We start from the raw sequence: 21,849 nt of genomic DNA, 5'->3' as shown, positions 1-21,849 counted from the left end.
GTGTGAGCACTGTGGAGTGTGAGCGAGCACTGTGGCATGTGAGCGAGCACTGTGGAGTGTGAGCACTGTGGAGTGTGAGCACTGTGGAGTGTGAGCACTGTGGAGCGTGAGCGAGCATCGTGGTGTGTGAGCGAGCACCATGGAGTGCGAGCACTGTGGAGTGTGAGCGAGCACCATGACGTGAGCAAGCATCGTGGTGTGTGAGCGAGCACCGTGTGATGTGCATGAGCACCATGGAGTGTGAGCACCATGGAGTGTGAGCAAGCACTGTGGTGTGTGAGCACAGTGGAGTGTGAGCACTGTGGCATGTGAGCACTGTGGCGTGTGAGCGAGCACTGTGGAGTGTGAGCGAGCATCGTGGTGTGTGAGCGAGCACTGTGGAGTGTGAGCGAGCACTGTGGAGTGTGAGCACTGTGGAGTGTGAGTGAGCACTGTGGCGTGTGAGCGAGCACTGTGGCGTGTGAGCGAGCACTGTGGAGTGTGAGCAAGCACTGTGGAGTGTGAGCACTGTGGAGTGTAAGCGAGCACTGTGGAGTGTGAGCGAGCACTGTGGAGTGTGAGCACTGTGGAGTGTGAGCACTGTGGAGTGTGAGCGAGCACTGTGGCATGTGAGCGAGCACTGTGGAGTGTGAGCACTGTGGAGTGTGAGCGAGCATCGTGGTGTGTGAGCAAGCACTGTGGAGTGTGAGCACTGTGGAGTGTGAGCGAGCACTGTGGAGTGTGAGTGAGCACTGTGGAGTGTGAGCACTGTGGAGTGTGAGCACTGTGGAGCATGAGCGAGCACCGTGACATGAGCAAGCATCGTGGTGTGTGAGTGAGCACCGTGTGATGTGCGTGAGCACCATGGAGTGTGAGCACCATGGAGTGTGAGCAAGCACTGTGGTGTGTGAGCACAGTGGAGTGTGAGCACTGTGGCATGTGAGCACTGTGGCGTGTGAGCGAGCACTGTGGAGTGTGAGCGAGCACTGTGGCATGTGAGCGAGCATCGAGGTGTGTGAGCAAGCACCATGTGATGTGCGTGAGCACTGTGTAGTGTGAGCACCATGGAGTGTGAGAAAGCACTGTGGTGTGTGAGCACAGTGGAGTGTGAGCACTGTGGGGTGTGAGCACTGTGGCGTGTGAGCGAGCACTGTGGCGTATGAGCGAGCACCTGGCACCCTCTCCCCTGCAGCGCTGAGGGTTACACTGTGTCCCACCACTGCCCAGAGCCTGGCTTTGGCAGAAGTCACTCGACCCAGAAACTCCTGAGAGATAAAAACTCAATTTTCAAAATCAAGGTTTGAGGTTTAGTGATGGATTATCAACCAGGACCCACCGCACCGTCCAGGATTATGAGATTCCAGACGTCGTGACATATTCTTTTATAGGCCTTACCAACGGCACTGTTGGGAAGGTGTTATTATTCTCATTTTACAGATGAGAACCCTAAGGACTAGAACTAGTAAGGAATGTACACTAGGTTAGCCAGCAGGTAACCGGGAGGGTCAAGAGCCACACGTGGGTGCGTGTGACGCCAAGTCTAAGGCTTTAACCACTGAAAGGCTTTGGGCATTTTGACACAGTTCAAATGGCAGACAAGGAACGTGTGTCACCATCATCATACTCTCATTTTTCTCAAATGCTGTTAACCATAATATTCCATCAACAAGAATATTTCATCCTCCCAGGGTAATTTACTGTAAAAACAATCCCATTTGAGAATGAAATATGATGATTTTATTAGTCAGATCACCCATAATTTCTCTTCAGACATGAAGTTTACTTTTGGCAGACTTTTTGCAAGCAGAAAATGTTACGCATTTTCTTGTGTTTTGATGTTTATGTTTTCCTCTGCAACCCTGTCGACAGGTTATGTCAGTGAAAATTCCAGGACAATAAATCAAATCAAAGAAAATAGAGGCTGATTCCAGAAGAAACCACATAAATTCTTTAATTCTGCTTCTTCATTGTTCCTGTTGTTAGGTATCTGGTACTATAGGAAAGCATCTTTCTAACTGTTTCTGACAATGGACCTTAAAATCACAATGCTGTAAATGAGGAGGTGCATTAAAAATAAGAAATCATGAGTGCTGGTATTATTCAAAGGAAAGTTCATAAGTGCGCATTTAAAATAATAGTTACAAGTATGAATTCAAATTGGTCTATTAAAATTAATAATTGCAAGGATACACTCTGTAGGAAAACTACTTTAATATGAATCTCTAGACAATTCCACTGACGCCCCGCTGGCAAGGATAAGGGCTCCCAGCACTGAGCACCTCCTCCTCTCTACCTCTAATGTCGATACTTAGTTTAGCATTGCTTGAATTACACGACACCCACATTTCCATAGGTCAAAAGTGGTCGAATAAGTGGCTGAAAGGGAAAGTCAAGGTCATGACTGTCACTAGAAGGAAAGTAAAAACTGTAACACGGGACTATGTAAGATAGTGAAACACGAATATGGGTGATGTGGCATCTATGAGACTGTTTTTACAAAATATAAATACAAATATACTAGAGAGAAGAAACCAAAACAGCAAGTACAGCAAGAGAAGCATAGAGAGATTAAGAGGTGATGAGTTTTGTCTGTTGTTTATTATTATTATTAGAATGATGAAAGTGCTCTAAGAATGCTTGAAGTGATGAATACACAAATATGTGATTATCTCGAATATCACTGTACACTTTGGATGGATTTATGCTTTATTAATATGCATCAATAAAATTGATATGTTTAAAAAACTGGTCGAATATAGGCAGTTTACTATAGTCCAACCTCTTGTGTATTTTGGAATGTTGATAAAATAATAATCACAAATTTCTATTTCATGTTCACTTCCCATTTTACTCTCCCTCTGTTTACACTTCAGTCGGCTATAAATCTACTTTTACATTTTCAAGTTTCTAACATTTCTGGTATGTTCAGTCACCACAATTTGGCCTTCCCTATTTTATGTAAAGTATGATTCTAAAACTGGAAACCAGTAAAAATCACCTGCGTTCTAATAACCACAAAAATACTGTTCTCTGCAGAGTCACATACTCAACTGAGCATCCGCTTCCTGCTCCACAGATCCTGTGACATTCTTAATGGAATCATTTTTGCTTTTCAAGCACCTAATTCCTCTTGATTCTGAAATTCAAGACAGACTCACCTAATACTAAATATCTCAAAATAAAAAATTTTACTTCCATGGTTCAAGGGGGTGCATGTAAATACTTTTGAAATGAAACAGAATAAAATAGGATTTCAAATTGGACATGATTTTCTATAATGACAGATTTACATAGGATCATAATAAGCACATGTGAACCTAATCAAAAACTGTAAGAAAACATTTTTATTTTATGATGATCTTTATGTCACCAGAAATATGATCAGCGCTGGTGAGCAGGAGGGGGAAGGATGACTGAGAAACCAGTTCTTTGATAGAACACTATAGCTGGAAGTGAGTGATGACGGCAATAAACGTCTTGTTTTGTTGTAAAATTTGGGAAAATGACTTCTCTTATTTTTCACTTTTAAAAATAAAATGGTACAAAGGGAAAAAATCAGTTTGTTGGATTTCATCAAGATTAAAAATGTTTGCTGTGCAAAAGATCCTACTAAGAAAATGGAATGGTAAGCTGTAGGTTTAGGAATCTATTTGTAAACCATATATCTTACCAACAACTAGCATGTAGAATATACAAGGAATTCTCAAATCTCAACACTATATAACAATGAGGAAACTGTGCCAAAGATACAAAGAATATAGAGACAGTAAAAAGCAAATGAAAAAATGTTCAACCTCATTAGCCACAAGGGAAATGCAAATGAAAAGTACAATGAGAGACCACCATACTCCTAGCAGAATGGCTAGAATAAGGAAAACACCTGACTCTGGCGCGGATGAGAAGAAACTGGATTGTGCGTACATTACTGGTAAGAATGTAAAATGGTACAGTCACTCTGGATAGCACTTCAGTACCTTCTTTCTTTTTTTTTTAAATAGCAGTTTTTTTTTTTTAAGATTTATTTATTTATTTCTCTCCCCTCCCCCCCCCCCCCCCAGTTGTCTGTTCTCTGTGTCTATTTGCTGCGTGTTCTTTTTGTCCACTTCTGTGGTTGTCAGCGGCACGGGAATCTGTGTCTCTTTTTGTTGTGTCATCTTGTTATGTCAGCTCTCCATGTGTGCGGTGCCACTCCTGGGCAGGCTGCACTTCCTTTCACTCTGGATGGCTCTCCTTACGGGGCGCACTCCTTGCGTGTGGGGCTCCCCTGCACGGGGGACACCCCTACATGGCACGGCACTCCTTGCGCGCATCAGCACTGCGCATGGGCCAGCTCCACATGGGTCAAGGAGGCCCGGGGTTTGAACCGCAGATCTCCCATGTGGTAGACGGATGCCCTAACCTCTGGGCCAAGTCCGCCGCCCCAGTATCTTCTTTAAAAACTTGACATGCAACTACCAAATGGCCCAGTAATTTTATTGCTGGACATTTAACCCAGATAAATGAAGCTTATGTTCATGCCAAACCCTGTACACAAAGGTTTATAGCAGCAGCTTTTTGGTACAGCAAAAAATCTGCAAAACACCTGTATGTCCTTCCACAGGCAATGATTAAACAAGCTGTGGCACATCCAACTCCACAGAAGACTCCTAAGCGCTAAAAAGGAACAAACTGTTGAGCAGGCAATCATTTGGATGACTCACAAGGGTGTTATGCTGGGTTGAAAAAGCCAATATCCAGAGGCCACGTATTGTATGTATGGTTTCATTTTACATAAAGTTCTCTAAATGACAATATTATGGAAATTGAAAACAAGTTAGTGGTGGCAGGAATGACAGATAGTGTCTAGCCACCCAACCCACCCCCCAAAAATGCAAGTGAAAATATAAATCAAGAGGCAGACCTTGGAATAATCATGTTTTAAATACACCTGGAAGAGAAAGGGGGGAAGCCTTGATGTTCCTTCTGAGACGAGATATTGGTACACAAGGATAGAAATGAAAATGAAGGAGCGGGGACACTGAATTCTCCCAGATATTGTACAGCCCTTAAAAAGTTTCCCAAGCTTTTAACTTTGAAACTAGCTTGGAAACATGATGCCATACCTGCTAAGGCTGACCAAGAAACCAGAGGCTGCCCAGTCATTTACATGGGTACACCAAGAAAATGCCTCAGATCTCACACCTAAATGATAGCAGAATCGTTTAGAGACTGGCTTTTGGAATTTACCAGATTTGGATTAGCAGTGCCACTATTAGTTATGTGAACTGAGAAAGCTTTTTACACTAAGCCTTAGTTTCCTCATCTGTAAAATGGGGATTAGAATAGTGCCCATGAGGCAAATAATTAAAGATAATGTAACTTTTTTTTTTTAAAGATGTATTTATTTATTTCTCTCCCCTTCCCCCCTGCCTCGGATGTCTGTTCTCTGTGTCTATTTGCTGCATCTTGTTTCTTTGTCTGCTTCTGTTGTTGTCAGCGGCAAGGAAATCTGTGTCTCTCTTTGTTGTGCCATCTTGTTCTGTCAACTCTCCGTATGGGTGGCACCATTCCTGGGCAGGCTGCATCTTCCTTCACACTGGGCGGCTTTCCCTACCGGGCACACTCACCGCGCGTGGGGCTCCTCTACGCGGGGGACACCCCTGCGTGGCAGGGCACTCCTTGCGCGCATCAGCACTGTGCATGGGCCAGCTCCACACGGGTCAAGGAGGCCTGGGGTTTGAACCGCGGACTTCCCATGTGGTAGACAGATGCCCTAACCACTGGGCCAAGTCCATTTCCCAATGTAACTTTTTAAATGTTATCATTTATTACTTTGCCACTATTTTCACACAAAATGTTAGAAAACCTAATTATAGCCACTTTCCATGCACCTCAAACTTGGCATTCTCTTAGCTGGTTGAAGGGTGGCAATCATTAAAAGCCAGTTAACTACATAACATGATAATTATGCATTTGGGGGAATGCAATGTGACTTTAAGCTCCAACTCAGTACCACAAGGCAAGAGAACGGAAGAGAGAATTACAGAAAATATGCCATTTTGGGTGTGTGGCTCTTTAGAGTGGACTTAAGAAAATTTACCTTGGTGGGGTGAAGGTCTCAGCTACCGAATTGCTCTAGGAGGGTTTCAGTCATGATGGCATGCAATAACGTAGTTACAGAACTATGTGTTGAATGGATAAGTTTGTTAAAAATATGCACAGTGTATATTTTTGACCACCAAAAATTTAATATAAAAAGTCGTTAACATACAAACAGTTTCACAGGAGTATCCAAGGAGCATCGTGGTGGAGAGGGCAGGAAGTGTGCGGGGAGGTAGCAATACATGAAGGGCGATGTTCTCAGGCTCCTCTTCCTTTTGGCCATCACCAACCTCACTGCCTGTAGCACATGGTCTTGGTAGAGGCAAGTCAAGGCAGACAGAGTTTGGGGGGCTGGGCCTTAACTCCACCAGGAAGCCCAGGAGTAGAGCAGTGGGGGCCTCCCAACATCTGGAGAGAGACAGGCGCACTCAGGAGACAACAGGAAGGTGGCTGTCACTGGAGGCACTACCCAAGAAAGGCTTTCAGCAGACCAGGTAGTTCCGTGAGAGGAGGCCCTTGGTCATTAGTGACCAGGAGAGAAAGGTGGCACATTTAGTGTGGATAAGAAAGAAAGAACTCATGTGTGGCAGAATTAAGAACTAAAGAATCTGCTTTTTAAAAGGCCTGTGGAGTAGAAGAGACATGGTCCTTCTGGATCAGAGCTGAGAGACTTCCCAACATATGTTCTTTCTTCACAGACTGGTTGGACTGTCTGGGGTGTGAACTCCATCTGGCCCTCCATGACTTGTGGGTGCCTGTTATCTCCTCCCAGAAATGCCAGGAAGTGGCCCCATGTCCTACAATGGCCCACAGGTGGGCTGGATGCCCCCGCAGTCAGATGGAACCTCTGAATTTCCCGGGCAGGAGGCTGGGTGTGCTGCCAGCAAGGCCATGGAATTGGCAGTAAGCAGCTCAGGGCGAGATGAAGTCCTGGACAGTGATGTCTTCCAGACATCAATGTTGATGCCCCACCTGATGGGGAACGGTTGGCCTCAGATTGGTGGCCACGGTGCCCCACCAGGAAGCAAGCCCGGCCTCCAGGGGCTGGTGCACTGACTGCACCATGCTGGGATGCAGGGTTGAGGACCACGATGACAACGAAGGCACCAGATTTGGGGACGAAGGACAGGGGAGGAGCCCAGGGGACAGAGGTGTGTCTCTCTTCTGGGAGAGGAGCAACAAGCACTAAGTCTAGAATTCAGTGTTACTCCTGTCTTCCATTCTACTCACAAGCTCTTTCACCCAGGCTTCCTGCCACTATTTTAAACTGAAAGGGGCTGTAGAAAGAACTTGGATTCTGTGGTCCCAACATGCTCCTCACTGACAATTTAACTTAATTAATAATGTGCTTGCTATTTTTAAAAAAGGAACTGTTAGTTTGAACTCAATTACAAATGTTTTGCCCCAGATTAATATGGCTTTATTTAGAATTTATCATTTTCTACAAAATGCCCTTAAAATGGTTGTTTAGTCCCTGATGGCAAAAAGTTGGTAATTTAGCAAGAATAATGTTTCTGTGCCAGTTATTTTTTAAAATTACAGAATAAAGATTCCAAAACTCATTTCCAGTTGCTACATTCATTTTTCTATGGGTATATTATGTATCTAAATTGTGCCATATGAGTATAAAAAACCTCTTCAGTTAGAGCATTCTGGCCAAATATGTCAGCATAAAATATAAACAGAGAGACTAGTGCTTCTGACTGAGAATCGCAATTAGTAGACTAACCCTCCCGAAAACAATTAGCAAAGCTGGGTAAGTGTAAATAAACAGGAATTTAACAACCCTCTCTCTAAAGAAGAGTAGCAGAGTGAGCCAGGACTTGAGAAGGTAATATTCCAGATAGAGAGAACTACAGGGAGGTCAACGGAAGTTCTACAAACCACATAACCTGAAAGCAAATGCCAGGGCAACCAGAATGCACGTCCTGGTGAGAAGGAAGGCTCAGAGAAGTGGGCGCCATGGGCAGCAGCTCTTCTCTCAGTGTACTTGCTAAAACCCTAAGATTTGCAGGGAAAGAAGTAAGAAACTTAACAGAAAGCTACTGAAAACTGGATCAGAGAATTCAGCAACCTCACTAAAATGAAGATACAAAATCAGTTATTCAGGAACCGGCAAGAAGTCGTTTATCAAGAAGCCAAAGCTCCCCGGCTGCTAGTGTCCTACATTATAGGGACAGGGACAAATCAGGGGTACACAGAGTTTTTCAAGGCTGAAAAGTAGCCTCCAGCCAGCTCAGTAACAGGAATGAGATGATTTGCTTCCATCCTATCTGCCTGCCAGAGTAAAGGGCATATACTCTCTTGGGGAGGATAACATCACCCAAAGCTTTTCTACAATCACTGTTACACAATGTTAAAATTTTAATTAAAAAGTATGAGGCATTCAAAGAAAAAGTAAGCAAAAAGATACTGGCACATAACTCTGCTATTGGAGTTATCAGCCAGACAGTTTAAACTAAATGTAATTAACATAGTCAAGAAATTAGATGGATAAAATAGAGAATTTTATGAAGGAACATAAATCTATATACAATAATCAAACTGAAATTCTGGAAGTACAAAATGAAATAACTGAAATTAAGAACTCCACAAATGAGCTGAATGGCAAATGAGACATGACAAAACAGAGGATTCAAGAACTAGAAGACAGGGCAATATAAAATAATCCATCATAAACTGGGAGATAGAACAATATAAAAATACCCATACTATACCTGAGAGAGCAAAAATGGATGAAAAATAAAGAAAAAGCATATTAGCAATATGGCACAGATCAAAAAGATTTAAACACATGTGGTCAAGGTTTTAAAGGGGAGAGAAAGAAAAGTACAAAACTATATTTGAAGAGATAATGAACCAAGAATTTTCCAGAACAGATGAAATATACTAAGCCATATAAGAAAGGTCCCAAATTCCAAGCAGTCTAAAAACAAAGCAAACCACCTAGACACATTATTGTAAAACTCTTGAAGATAAAAAAGAAAAAAAGAGAAAATACAAAAGCCACAAACTATTAAAACACATTGCCTTCAAATGGGCAACAATTAGATGTACAGCTGACTTCTCTACAGAAATTATGGAAGTCAAAGGCAATTGAATGGTTATTTAAAGTTCTGAAAGAAAATAATTTACAATCTAAAATTCTCTAAACAATAAAAATGCCTTTAAAGTGAGGTAAAGTTAAAAAACATTTTCATTTGAAGAGAAACTGAGAAGACTTACTGCTGACATACTCACATTGAAAGATACACTACAGGGAGGTCACGAGCCCTGACAGAGGCATGGTGATGCTAGAAGGAAGAGACGGCATCAGAAAAGAGCATGGAATGGGATTTGTAATTACAAAAAAATAAAATAAATGCATGTGTCTGCATGTAAAAATTTTGCTTTCTTATAAAGACAAATATACTATCCCTCTGATTTATTTCCATCTACTCTAGAGAAAGAAAATACAATATTACATCAAACATTCATATAAATATTTTGTATTGGTTGGTATTATATTTATATCTCAAATAATTAGCAAACACTCAAAATTCTGCTAAAAAGCTTTAGGAAAATAAACTGCAAGTACTTATTGCATGAGTTGAAACAGAAATGTTAAAATTGTTTGTAAAATAAACTACTAATTATAGTTACCATCACTAAAATCATCTAAAAAGTTTTGCTGTTTCAGACAAGATATCTGAAAATATTCATACAGTGAATATTCCTGGTATTTTTTCTTTGGGTTAAAGCAAGCACTCATTTTAGGGTTCAGTTCCAAAATGGCCCAAACCCCCAGCACTACTCTGCAATGACTTTCCCCTCATAATCAAGCAAAGAGTACAGTCTATGAGTTTTGGGTTTTTTTTTTGAAGAACAACAGACTAACTGCATTGCACCCTTTCCTGTACAAGAGAGAAAGAAGTAATCTGAAGTCTCCCCCCTTAAAATCTTTTGCTTAAACTCTTCTTGATATGATTTTTCAAAAATAGGTTAGGAGAAACTTTCCCTTGCCTAAAGGAAATAAAATAGTAATAGGATTTCAAAAGAAGTTGTAATTCAATAGGACTGCAAGTAAATGTCACCATATGCACACACTCTTCACTCTCTTGTCACCATTTTGTAAACTTTTAGACTACCCTCGTTATACTTGCCACCTGCATATGGAAATAGTCTGGTCTGGTTGAAGCAGCAGGGACAGTGGATTTACCTATGGAAACTCAGTCATAAACCTCCAGGGCATGACAGAACAGCCTTCAGCAGAGGACCAATTAGACAACTGAAGACTCCCATCTACAAAGAAGACTGTGGGAGTACAAGTAGTAGATATCTTTGAATGTTGTGTTGGTAAAGTATCAAATGGTATATGGCACCCTTAGTGCAGCCACTGCCTTTGATGTACTCATACATCCATTTCAATATGATTAACATAGCCAAAACAAATTCTGGCAGACCCTGAAACATTCCTAAGATCAAGCAAAATCCAACCCATTTTAGGAGTAGAGAAGCTCATTAATCTTATTAAATATTTGATATGTAATCCTTTTTTATTCTTAGGATGGGATTTTATGTTGACTCTTGCTACCAGCAACATGATACATGAATATAGCTCTATTCTAACAACTGTCTTTGAATAAACAGAACTGAAACAGGTTATATGTTTCAAAAATATATAGGTTATTCAACAATGGATTGTTTCAAACACTCAATTGGTTTTCTTTTACTCAATTGGGCTGTCTCTCTTGGCCCTATTTTTACTTTGTAGATATTTCCATAGTTTTAAAATTCAGAGGCTAAAATATTATAATGTAAAACAGATTCTGCCTTGTATGCTGCCAGTAATGATCACCATTAACTCTTAATCTAAAAGGGGTAAAATTCCAATATTTAATTGTACCTGATATTTTAATTGCAGCAATATAAAAACTAATAAGAAATTTAAATATATTAGCAAGTTCTATTTAAATTCTGATATTAATGGTCCATTACTAAACGCTACAGAATGTGAAGCAGTTTTTATTCCTCAAGTTAAATGTGTTGATATTTTATATAGAAATAATTATTCATCATAACTACTAGTATAATAAAATTTTTCATTAACACTTCTTTTATTCATGAACGAGCAAAATTTTTTTGCTGGTTCACTTTGTTCCAAGAAAACGTGCTGGAATGCTAAATGAGAATATGCACTGGAGCTCTCCAAGTAGCTTGCACATTACAATCAAAATGTTAAGCTGTGAGGTTAAAATGAACCAGATAAGCAAATAAGTCTTTTCTGTCTGCCAACATTTTCTTTTTATACGGCGCATACAAAGGGCCATATCTTTAAACTTTCCTCATCCTTAATTTTAGAGGTCCTCAGAGGCTTAGAGGTACACAGACTGGTTATTTTGTGTGATGGTTCTCAGGGGAAAAAAGGTTCTAGCAAAAAGTGGGAATTCCTAGGACCCAAAAATATTTTAAATAAAGATTAAGGTAGATAGTGCAGTCCCTTTCTGTGTTCCAAAGATTTAGGCCCATTAGAAAGAATGCCCATTTCTAGGTCTGTCATCATTACTTTTCAGCTGCAGACAGAGGAACCTACCAGAAAACACTAACACCGGACACTGCGAATTCCTCGGTGACTCTAAAATGCATCCACCCTTCCAAGAATCTCTTGGGTCAACACCTTGTACGTCCCAAGCAAGGCGGTAGGGTGGTGAGGGCTCATGCCACTAGTTCCTTTCCTCCAATGCAGGCTTCTTCTCCTATGTCCATTCGTCCACTCAAGATGCATTTATTAAAAAACAGGTGTTCAGTATTGCAGCTGTTGGAAGACTGTCACTCAGACACACCTCTATTACATTCATCCACACACACTGGACACTTATCCTACTAATTCTGTGGACGTGGAAATCACAAAGCCATGTACCCTGAACTGTGCCTCTGGTATGCCCAGGGCACTAGCTTATGTATTATCTCTACTATCACTGGGAGGTAAAATACACTAAAAATGCAGTAGAGCAACTGAATGCTTTTCATAAACTTTGATTAGTAACAATTTTGCTGTCAATGAAGTAAAGTCGAAAAAAACCAAAAACTCAGGCCACCTACAATGGGCGGACATGACTTACTGCCAGGTCTTGGACATAAACTCTCCACCTAATTTTCCAAAGATAGCCACTTCAAAGGAGTTACAGGCATCCTTTGGTTCAGCCACACTCCTGAGAAAACCCTGCCTGTCCTCTTTGACAACTCTCGTGGGGCAATGGGACCAAAACCCTCCCCTAAGAACCCCAGGAGGCCGCCACGCAGACTAAAACACAGTAATTGCACCTATCAATCCCATGCAGTTGAGCATTAGAGTAACCAGTTGACTGGAAGTTCTGTCCACTGAGTTGCGGTGGGTACACTACTTTAGTAACACAAGAAATAGTATGGCGCTCAATATCTCCCTTTAGTGCAGTGTTAGGATTGTGACTTGCTTCATTATGTAAATGAATATGCTGAAATCAATACCGATGTTATCAGAAAACTATGAAATAAAATAGTTTCGTTACAGAAGCAAAGTAAAAACACTGCAATCATTCTAGAATCACCATTGGTTTTGGAACGCCCATCAGTACTCCCCGTTATAGTGAAAACAAGGGACTCGGCTGATTGGCATTGATTGTTGGGTATGACCTACATTTTCTTAGGGGTTGTATCAGATTTACATCTTCAAAAAATTTGAAAACCACACCCAATCTTTGGAAGTTGTTAAACAGTATTTGTTTTACCATATCACAAGCTAATTCAGTGGCATCAAAGTTTTTCTCCCAGGATTTTTCTACACTCTGACTTTTGGTTAAGAAATATGGCTCTCCTGTACTTCCTGGCATTTGATTAAGAACACTGACTGCTGTGTTTTGGGGGGGCTCTCTTACACGCCAGCGTCCGTGTGCACACACACGCAGCAGGGATTTTCTACATGGCCACACCTGCCTTGCCCCCTGCACCTCACTTGGGAGGAGCCCATGGTAACATGCTCTTGGAGTTCTCCACGTTGGCCGTCTAGAACAAGGAACTCTGCGGCTTTTCGAACACTGAGAGCAGGGCTCCTTCTCCCACAATTGTTGACTTAGTTAATCCTGAGTGAGGGCATTTTTGGGGTTTTGTAAAACGTTCCCCAGATGATGCTAAAGTGCTCCCAGGGTGAGGACCACTTCAGCGGATTCAAGAACTTTAATAGGAAGAAACTCTGCTGCCCTCTAGTTCAAGTTACAGCCAAATCCTCCTTCCCCTTTCACATTTATGGCCATCCAGTTCAGTTATAAACTCACATGATTGCTGTACATCCTCTGGGTCTCTTAATGGCACTTATGCCAAGTTCAGGGGCAGGTCTCTGCCATGTGAGTCCAGCAGGGCTTGGCTTGGATCTCCACTAGGGACACCCGCAGACCTCAAGAGAAAATTTCAGGGTGGCAGCACTATCGAGCCAGGATTTTAAATGCTTAAATGCTTGAGGAACATTTAACAGGAAAGTAAAAGCTTTTCTAGACAGAGGGAACTCATCCAGGAAAGGCCATGAAGATGACGAGTCTACCCAGTTGCCAGTCATTTACTCATTCAGTTCTTCATTCACTAATATTCAATAGATATCTTTTTTTTTTCCAAGATTTTATTTATTTCTTTATTTCTCTCCCCTTCCCCGCCTCCCCCCCAATCCTGGTTGTCTGTTCTCTGTCTCTTTGCTGCATCTTCTTTGTCCGTTTCTGTTGTTGTCAGCGGCATGGGAATCTATGTTTCTTTTTGTTGCGTCATCTTGTTGTGTCAGCTCTCCGTGTGTGCGGCGCCATTCCTGGGCAGGCTGCACTTTCTTTCACACTGGGCGGCTCTCCTTACGGGGCGCACTCCTTGCGCCTGGGGCTCCCCTATGAGGGGGACACCCCTGCTTGGCACAGCACAGCACTCCTTGCGCACATCAGCACTGCGCATGAGCCAGTTCCACACGGGTTAAGGAGGCCCGGGGTTTGAACCGCAGACCTTCCATGTGGTAGACAGATGCCCTAAACACTGGGCCTAGTCCGCCACCCCAACAGGTATCTTCTTGAATGGATACCATCTTTACTGCTAATCTTTGTGACGGTATTATGTAATTCAAACAAATTTTCTTTCAACTTCAACAAGTTTGGGGGCAAAATCATGTCAGTTTCAAACGTAGGTATATATTTTTTAAAATACATGAAAAATTTGTTAAAATCTGCCACCAGCTGATAAGATGTCTTCCCAGCTGATTAAAAGGAGAGTGCCTCTCCTTAAATGCCAGGGGCTATAAAGATAATCAGACTTTCAGGTATAATTAAGACAAAAACTCTGGTCTAGATAGTTTGTATGACATTGATAAGATGCAATATACACCTAGCATATCTTAACATGGCCACATTTTTATAAACAGAGCTATTTTATTAACAGCCCACTGATGCCCTGCAGTTCTGAATGAGAAGCGCTTATTTAGAAATTATAACAATTAAAGAAATACATAAATAAGTTGAAGTTTACCCATGAAAAGAACATTTTTCCTTTCCACATTTATTACATCTGTATACAAGAGTAAAGACAGGAGCTAATTCTGAGAAGAACCAGCCTGAATCTTCCCTTTGCTTCAATACTGAACTCTATCTAGTTCAGCGTCTCTGCAAATGATACCGTCATGATGTGAATCTTGTTTATGTTGCAACTGTACAATATTTGAGAAAATAAAGAAATAAGTAGTTGTAAGAATCCGTTGAATTTATGCATCTTGTCAAGATGACTAATTTTATTTTAGAAACCACATGAATTAAGTAAAAAGGGCATGGGCTTTGGAATCAAGTAAACGTGAACTCAAATCCTGGCTCCACAGAAAGCAGATGTGTGATTTCTGAAAAGGTAATCCTTTTCAGGTTTTTAAAAATGTGATAATAATTCTTAAATCTTAGGGTAGAATGAAAAATAAAAATGACAAAACACTTTATTTAAATTCCTAACTTAGTGTCTGTCATATACTAGGTACCCATAAATACTGCACACTCCCTTTTTTTCCTTCTTTGTTTCTTTCATAATAGTTTTTCTGTCTTAAGTGAATTTCAACTCTCTGGCATTTGTTGGAGGAAATTACTTACACTGACTTTTTTCTATGCATTTCAAAAATATAATAGCAGGCAGAATATAAAGAATGCAGATTTAATTCATTTTATTGCACTTGCCATTTCTCAAAAAGAATGCAGTGTACTAGATAAAATATACAAGGCATATTTTAAAATTAATTTTTAAATTAACATTTCTAATTTTATGTGTAAAACTGCACTCATTTGTCATCTGTTGCCTCTTAAGAAACCGTTACTCTGTAGCACTGCTATATGACAAATGAAAGACTTTTTTAAAGGGGACAAACATGCACTAATATTGATGTACAGCTCAGTTACAAGAGCAGATCAAGTACTGAAACAGGTGCCTTTCATTTCATACTTAAACTTTCAGAGAGGCTATTTGGATTTTTCTTTATTTAAAAAGATCATTTTATTTATCAAAGAGTTCACGGAAGGACGTAGTTTTAAATTATTATGTTTGAAATGTGTGTCCCAGAGGTATGGGTTTCTCTCCTACGGTACGTTTTCTTCACCATAGAGTTACCTGTTTAGTACAGTTTTCTCAGAGGCAGGGCGGATCAGGGCTGATGGTAGAGACACAGCCATGAGAATATAACCCTGACCCAAATAGTCTCAATTCCCTTAAAACACTGAGGTCTCAATGTACCTGGGAGAGTCAGAAATAGAAAACAGAGAGAGAGAAAAAAGATAGTTCTAGAACAATTCTTCATCAGAACTAGATAGAAACAAATGCCCAATTAAAGTTGGGTTAAACTGAGCATGTTTTGGGGTTCACTGGGGAGAATGGTACATAAATTCACTGAAAAGACAAGGTTCTTATTCTGAGCTGTCTCTTCTCCTCATTTTTAATTAAGAACCAAAATGCCCAAGGTAAGTTTTTTTAAGTATTAAAGAGATAAATGATATTAGCTTGGGTGCAGTCCAAATAATACAATTTAGAAAAGCAAGATGCACATTAGAATCTAATCTCATGAAGTGTTTGACAATGATTTTGGAAAAGGGCAATTTAATAGCAGACTATGTTTTCCCTTCACCCAACCTTATCTCAAAAAATAAAACAATCATATGTTCATAAGAAAATATTCAATTCAAAGTTTTGCTGTCACAGCCATTAACATTTCTCATATATCTATCTTCATTTACAAAATCCCTTATCTCTGAACACTGATATTCACAATATTAACTGTTGAACAACTGTATATATATATAGTTTTTGTTTGTTTCAATGCATGCATTGATTAGAAAAGGAAGCTTATTTCAGTTTTCAGCTGCTAAATGTCATGAAGATAATCTACACTGCTACAATCAGCCTATCAATTAAAACATGCAGAAACAAAAATATGCCAATATTTCCAACAATATGTTTCTGAAAGAACTGCTTTAGTTCAGTGGGATCAAAATCAACACATCTTAAAGGGGTTTATTATACTCCAATACACACTTAATCATGTTTTTAATAGGGTAGTTTAAGAGCACTGGTCTAGGCAATCAGATTTTTTAAAATTTTGATACCATCAGAGAGAAATTAAAATAATGATTGCATATTGCTTCTACCTTTTATCTAGAGTTCACGGTCAGTGATTTTTCTAAGCCTAATGCTTCCAAATAGCAAAGTTTTCATACTATCCATATCTTTGAAATGTTGACAGACATAACATCCAAATATTGGTGTGTGGCCCTATTGTATTTCCAAATTCCTCATGGGTTGAAATGGTGTAATAACTTATAAAACACATATGCTGGGTTTTGGAGTTGTTTTTTTTTTTTTTTCCCAATTTATTTGGCTTCAGTTTATTGAATAAGGACATTGGACAAGATCATTTTTCAGTCCTTTGTCTGCAGCTCTCTACATAGAGTTTAAAATGTATGTAGTGAAGAAGACATTCAAACCAGGTATCTTAAAATAAGATATAAAGAATAAAAAATGCTCTGGGGTTTTCTATTTATGCAAACTATGATTTGCCTAAAGGTATCTGATATGGAACTTTATTTGGTGCCCTACTCTTTCAATAACACAAAATGGTCCTAAAATTCAAATAGAACTTAATTTTCTCATTCTCAATGCATTTTGATCCTGATCTTCAGTCCATAAGTGCAAGAGAAAAATAAACAATATAAAAGTAAAAAAAAATTTTAAAGCTTAAAAGTCATAGAAATCAATTCCATGCCTTGTACCTTAGAAAGTGAACTTTAAGCAAGTAAACTGAAAATTATCTTATTTTTCAAGGCCAGAGATTTTTCAGCCACTTTGACGCCTGAGGAGCTGTCTCTTGTCTGTGGTTAGGTTAGGTCCTCCAGGCGCCTGGGTTCTGGCAGCTCTTACTGAAGAGCCCTTTTCTCAACCAGCAGTTAGACCTTCCTCTTAGTTAGCGGACTGTCTGTCCACCTATACTTTCACTCACTCGGTGAATACTGAGCACCTGTTAGCATTTCTCTTCGTGCCTGACTTGCTGGGCACACATCTGGCTGCCCATCTGGCGGCCATCGCTGTGGGGCTGGAGCGAGCCAGGAGCTGAGCTCTGATCCGAGCCGCGTGCAGGCAGCCGAGCCCAGCCGCTGGGGCCCGGGCTTGCCCTCCTCCTACCCGCACTGACCCGCACACTTCATCATCCAAGTCCTGTGCGTAACACCCTTAGAGAAAGCCTCTTTAACGTCTATGAGTGGGCTGATTTCCATGAATGAGTCTGTAATTTCATGAATAATAGTTTTTAAAATGTCTTTTTTTAATGTCTTAAATGAAATTTTGATTCTAATTTCTTAAGTACTTAATATCTCTATGCCGTATTGCTTTCTCCTTAAATATTAAAGTGGGGATACTGGGGGGGGGTTCCCTTGTCTACCATCCAGGTGAATAAAACTAGGTATTACAAATATAAGTGCAATACAAATTTAAATAGCAAGCCATACCACAGCGACGAAGGTTTCAATGTTTTCACATATCCACGCACACAGAGTTTTACTAAAAAAGAAAAAACCTCAAAGTAGCTAGCTTTTTTCCCCCTAAAGAATGCATAATATGGTTCGCGCTGGGATTTCTGTCATAGGAATGCCAGAAATTTTATATAAGCCCCAGAAGATTTTTTTTCTCAGCTCTACAAGTCAGTTCTAAATTTCTTTTTATGAAAACAAATAAACCTGCTGTTGGGTTGTTGCTCCGCCGCCTCCCACTCCAGGCTGGGTGCTCGCTCCTCGCGCAACCTGCTGCATTTCAGAGCTGTGGAATTTAACTGCAAGGGCCTCCCTGGAAGCCGTGGGGACGCGGACGGCGGGGCGAATGCGCCACGGGGACCGCACACCCGGCGAGAGCTCCCCTTTCCAGTCCCTGCAGACCCCTCCCTTCCCAGTAGTCTCGGGTCTCCGCCGTCCCCGGAAAGGCAGCTGCGCTCACAGCTGGAGCAGCTGGGTCCAGGGCCTCCCGGCGAACGCCCTGAAGCAGACAGGCTCGCTGGTTCCGGGGCACCTCGGCTGCGGGGCGAGCGCGGAACCCCCAGCCCGGGCCAGGAGCGCGGCCCCAGCGCCCTGTGGAATGACGCAGAGTGGAACTGCCGGGCAGGACGCGCGCCTCCCCCGCCGCGCCCGCGGTCCAGGCTCCCGAGCCCGGGGCGACCCCGAGCGCCCTTTTCCCCACAGGCATAAAAGGCTAAAAACGGCCTCGGTGCCCGGCACCGCGCGCCCGCCTGGCCATATAAGTCACGCCGGGGCGCCCCGCTCGCCCGCTGCCCGCCTTCAAGTGGGGTGCGGCCCCGGGCGGACCAGCACCCCCAAGCTCCCGCGCGGCCCGGGGCAACCACAGACCCCGGCCCGGAGGCGAAGCCCCGCCCGGCGCCGCCGCCTCCCGCGAGGGCCCGAGGAACTTGCCCGAGGTCCCGGCGAGGAGGCGCCGCGCAGCCCCGCCACGCGGAGCGCGCGGGGACACCCCGTACCTGGAAAGTTGCGATCCTCCGGGCGACGAGCGCTCCGACCCGGGCCCGCGCGGCGCGGCGGCTCCGCGGGCATCTCCGTCGGCGCCGCCGACTCGGGGCGCTTTCCCGGCACACGCTCCCGGCCCGAGCCCACGCAGCTGGCACGCAACTGGGCGGAGGGAGGATGCTCGGCGCGGAGCCGGCGGCGGGGGAGGGGCTGCCGGGCGGGGGCGGGGAGGCCCCGCGGCCCCCGCCCCGCCCCCTCCCGGCAAACTTGTTGTTCCCACGCCGGCCCGCGCCCCCGGCGCCCGCAGCCCGCCCTCTCGGCGGGGTGGGGCGGGCCGGGGTCCGCGCGCGCTGCGCTCGGAGGGGACCGCCCGGAGGGTGCGCGCCCCACGCCCCGCTCCGCGTGCGGGCAGCCGGGACCCGCGCGCGGGGCAGGAGCTCGGCTGCCCCCGCAAGCCGCCGCCGCCCGGGAGGCTGCCCCGAGGCGGGCCCGCCGAGAGCCGCGGCCGCGGGGAGGCAGCGCGGGGTCTGGGCCCGAGCCAGACGCCCCTCCGTGCGGGCGGGTCCGCGGGGCCTCCGCGCGCTCCCGGGCGGGCTCCCGGCAGCCAAGTTCCCACGCGGCCGCCCCCGCGCGCTCTGCCGGCTGCCCGCGCCCCGCGCCCGGCCTCGAGGGCTCAGGCTCGTTCCGCGGCAGCGGGGGACCCGGTGGCCGCGAGGCACCCCCGGTGGGGGTCGTGGGGCTCGTGGGGGGCCAGGCGGCGCGAGCCCGGCCTCTCGGCAGGCCCCAGGGCGCGGGGGGGGCTCGGGGGCCGCAGGGGGTGTGAGTGTGCGCGCGCTGTGTGAGCGTTTTCGCGCCTTGCGTGTGCACGCGGTGTGAGCGCGTGGGGATGTGTGCTCCCCGTGTGCGTGTGCGCGCGCCGCGCCGAGCGCCGGCCTCAGGCCCCCGGCCCCCGCTGGCCAGTCCCAGGGGTCGGGGAGCGCGGGGCGCGCGGAGAGGAGGCGGCGCGGCCCCCGCGCACCCGCGTGGCGGCGCCTCGAGCCCCGCTCGCCGCGACCCGCTTCCCAGGGCGCCCGGGCGGCCGCGCGGTCGCTCGGCCAGGGGCCGGTTCGCGGCCCGCTCGGTCCTGACCCGCCTTCTGGATCCTTCGCGGGCGGCCCCGCAGGCGCCGCCGCCTTCCCCGGGCGCTGGCGGCCCCCTTCCCGCTCCCGCTCCGCCACGCGCCGTCCCGCCGTCGGGGCATTCGCGGGCGCGCGGGGCGCGGCTCCCCGTGGCCTGTTCCCCAGGGACAGCGGTGGCCGGCGCGCGGCTCCCGCGCGCGTGGTGGCAGAGGGCCGTTCGTGGCGCCCTGGTCTATTTTCCCCGCGAGGTTCACTCGGGTAGAGTTTCGGGAGGTGTTTACACGAGAGCAGAGGCGGCGGCTGGCGTCCCTCACCAGGTGGGCGCCTCCAGGAGCGCCCTGCGGCGCCTCCTTCCTCCCCTGCCGACCGCTCTGCTCGGTTCACGCCCGCGGCCCGCGCCCTTCTGCCCGGGAGCTGCCTCCAGGCTCAGCGGAGCACCTGGGGCCGCGCCGTCAAGCCCCCCTGCCTGTCCAGAAAACAGCCCAGGAGCCGAAGCTCCCGTTCCTCTTCACGGCAGTAGTCGGCAAGTTTCAACCTACCTTTACTTCTCTTAAGTTATGCAAGAACCCATATCTACAGACATCATAATGGATTTTACCACAAGTCCAAGTCCTCCGCCGAGGGGCGGGCGACAAGACAGAAGGACATCTATTTTCTGCCCGGCTGCTCTAGTTTTTCATGACTTCATGAAGTACCCGGTTTTCCCATTAATGATCAGTATTTAAAATATTTTAATCTCTAAGAAATGAAGGTAAAATTTGACATGTTTTTTTCTCAGCTTTATAAATGCAGGTCACCATCTTGTGTTTGAGTGCCTGCCTTTAAAAACGAACCTCTGGCAGAGAGAATTCCATGTCCCGTGACGCATGTCTTTATCATGCGTTAAATGCGCGCAGTGTGGGTCCAGTGCGCCTGGCTGGAGGGTCTGAGCTTCATTTTGCATCTGCACCAAATTAAACAGCCCCTCTTGCCCCTCTCCTCCATAGCAATCATCTGTCATGATGTTGGTGAGAGAGATTTTATCCATTTCCCTAATTTGTTATTTTTCCCATATGAAAGGCACCTATGAGTCTACAATACATACAAAATGGAAAGGGACAACCAGGAGGCACCAAGCCCCAAGTGGGCGGAGTTCCCACGGGGAGAAGAATGCTGGATTCACCAACGCTTCCTGGCATAGTTGGTGGCTGGTCTCATGGCACCTCCAGAATGATCAGAAATTACTAGATATCTATTTAGACAAACCAGGAAATGCATGAACTACACTCATTAGTGATAGAAAGGGGGAGTTTTTGTTTTGTTTGATTTTACAGTTTCAAAATGCAAACTTGGCATCTTTCCACAAACCTGCACTCCACTTAAAATGCAATTCATTGAAGTCAAAGAAAATTACACTAAAATGTCACGTGCTGATCCAGAAGCACTTACTCATGGCAGTAAGACAGTTCTCAGTAATGACTTTATAGCTAAGCTAACAAAGCTAAACTCTATCATGGAGCAATCACCGTTGGTTTAGGAGTTGAGCTCTCAACTCACTTCCACACACGGCTCTTTAGGAGCTGGGGTATGGCGTGCGCTCTGGAGAGCACCCCCAGAGCTGCTGCCGCCCCCGGCTTTGCGAAGGGCCACAGAGACTGGACCCGTGCCATGTCCTCCTGCGGCCG

At 44.8% G+C, this 21,849-nt stretch overlaps 1 protein-coding gene across 2 annotated transcripts in view; it reads right to left on the bottom strand.

The window, feature by feature from the left end:
• The window catches only part of TRPC4 (transient receptor potential cation channel subfamily C member 4), a 202,154-nt gene extending 182,842 nt beyond the window's left edge, over nt 1–19,312 (bottom strand). Inside the window, exon 1 of one of the 2 annotated variants that reach the window (XM_058276920.1) lies at nt 19,082–19,312. The gene's annotated coding sequence lies outside the window, so the exon portion shown is untranslated. Of the gene's footprint in view, nt 1–18,293; nt 18,948–19,081 lie in introns of those variants that run through there. The other variant, XM_058276921.1, reaches the window with a different exon arrangement.
• Nucleotides 19,313–21,849: the final 2,537 nt, after the last annotated feature.

The sequence above is a fragment of the Dasypus novemcinctus genome, chromosome 15 (assembly GCF_030445035.2).
Source record: "Dasypus novemcinctus isolate mDasNov1 chromosome 15, mDasNov1.1.hap2, whole genome shotgun sequence".
Classification (NCBI taxonomy): Eukaryota; Metazoa; Chordata; class Mammalia; order Cingulata; family Dasypodidae; genus Dasypus; species Dasypus novemcinctus.
This window is presented reverse-complemented; position numbering and strand designations above follow the sequence as displayed.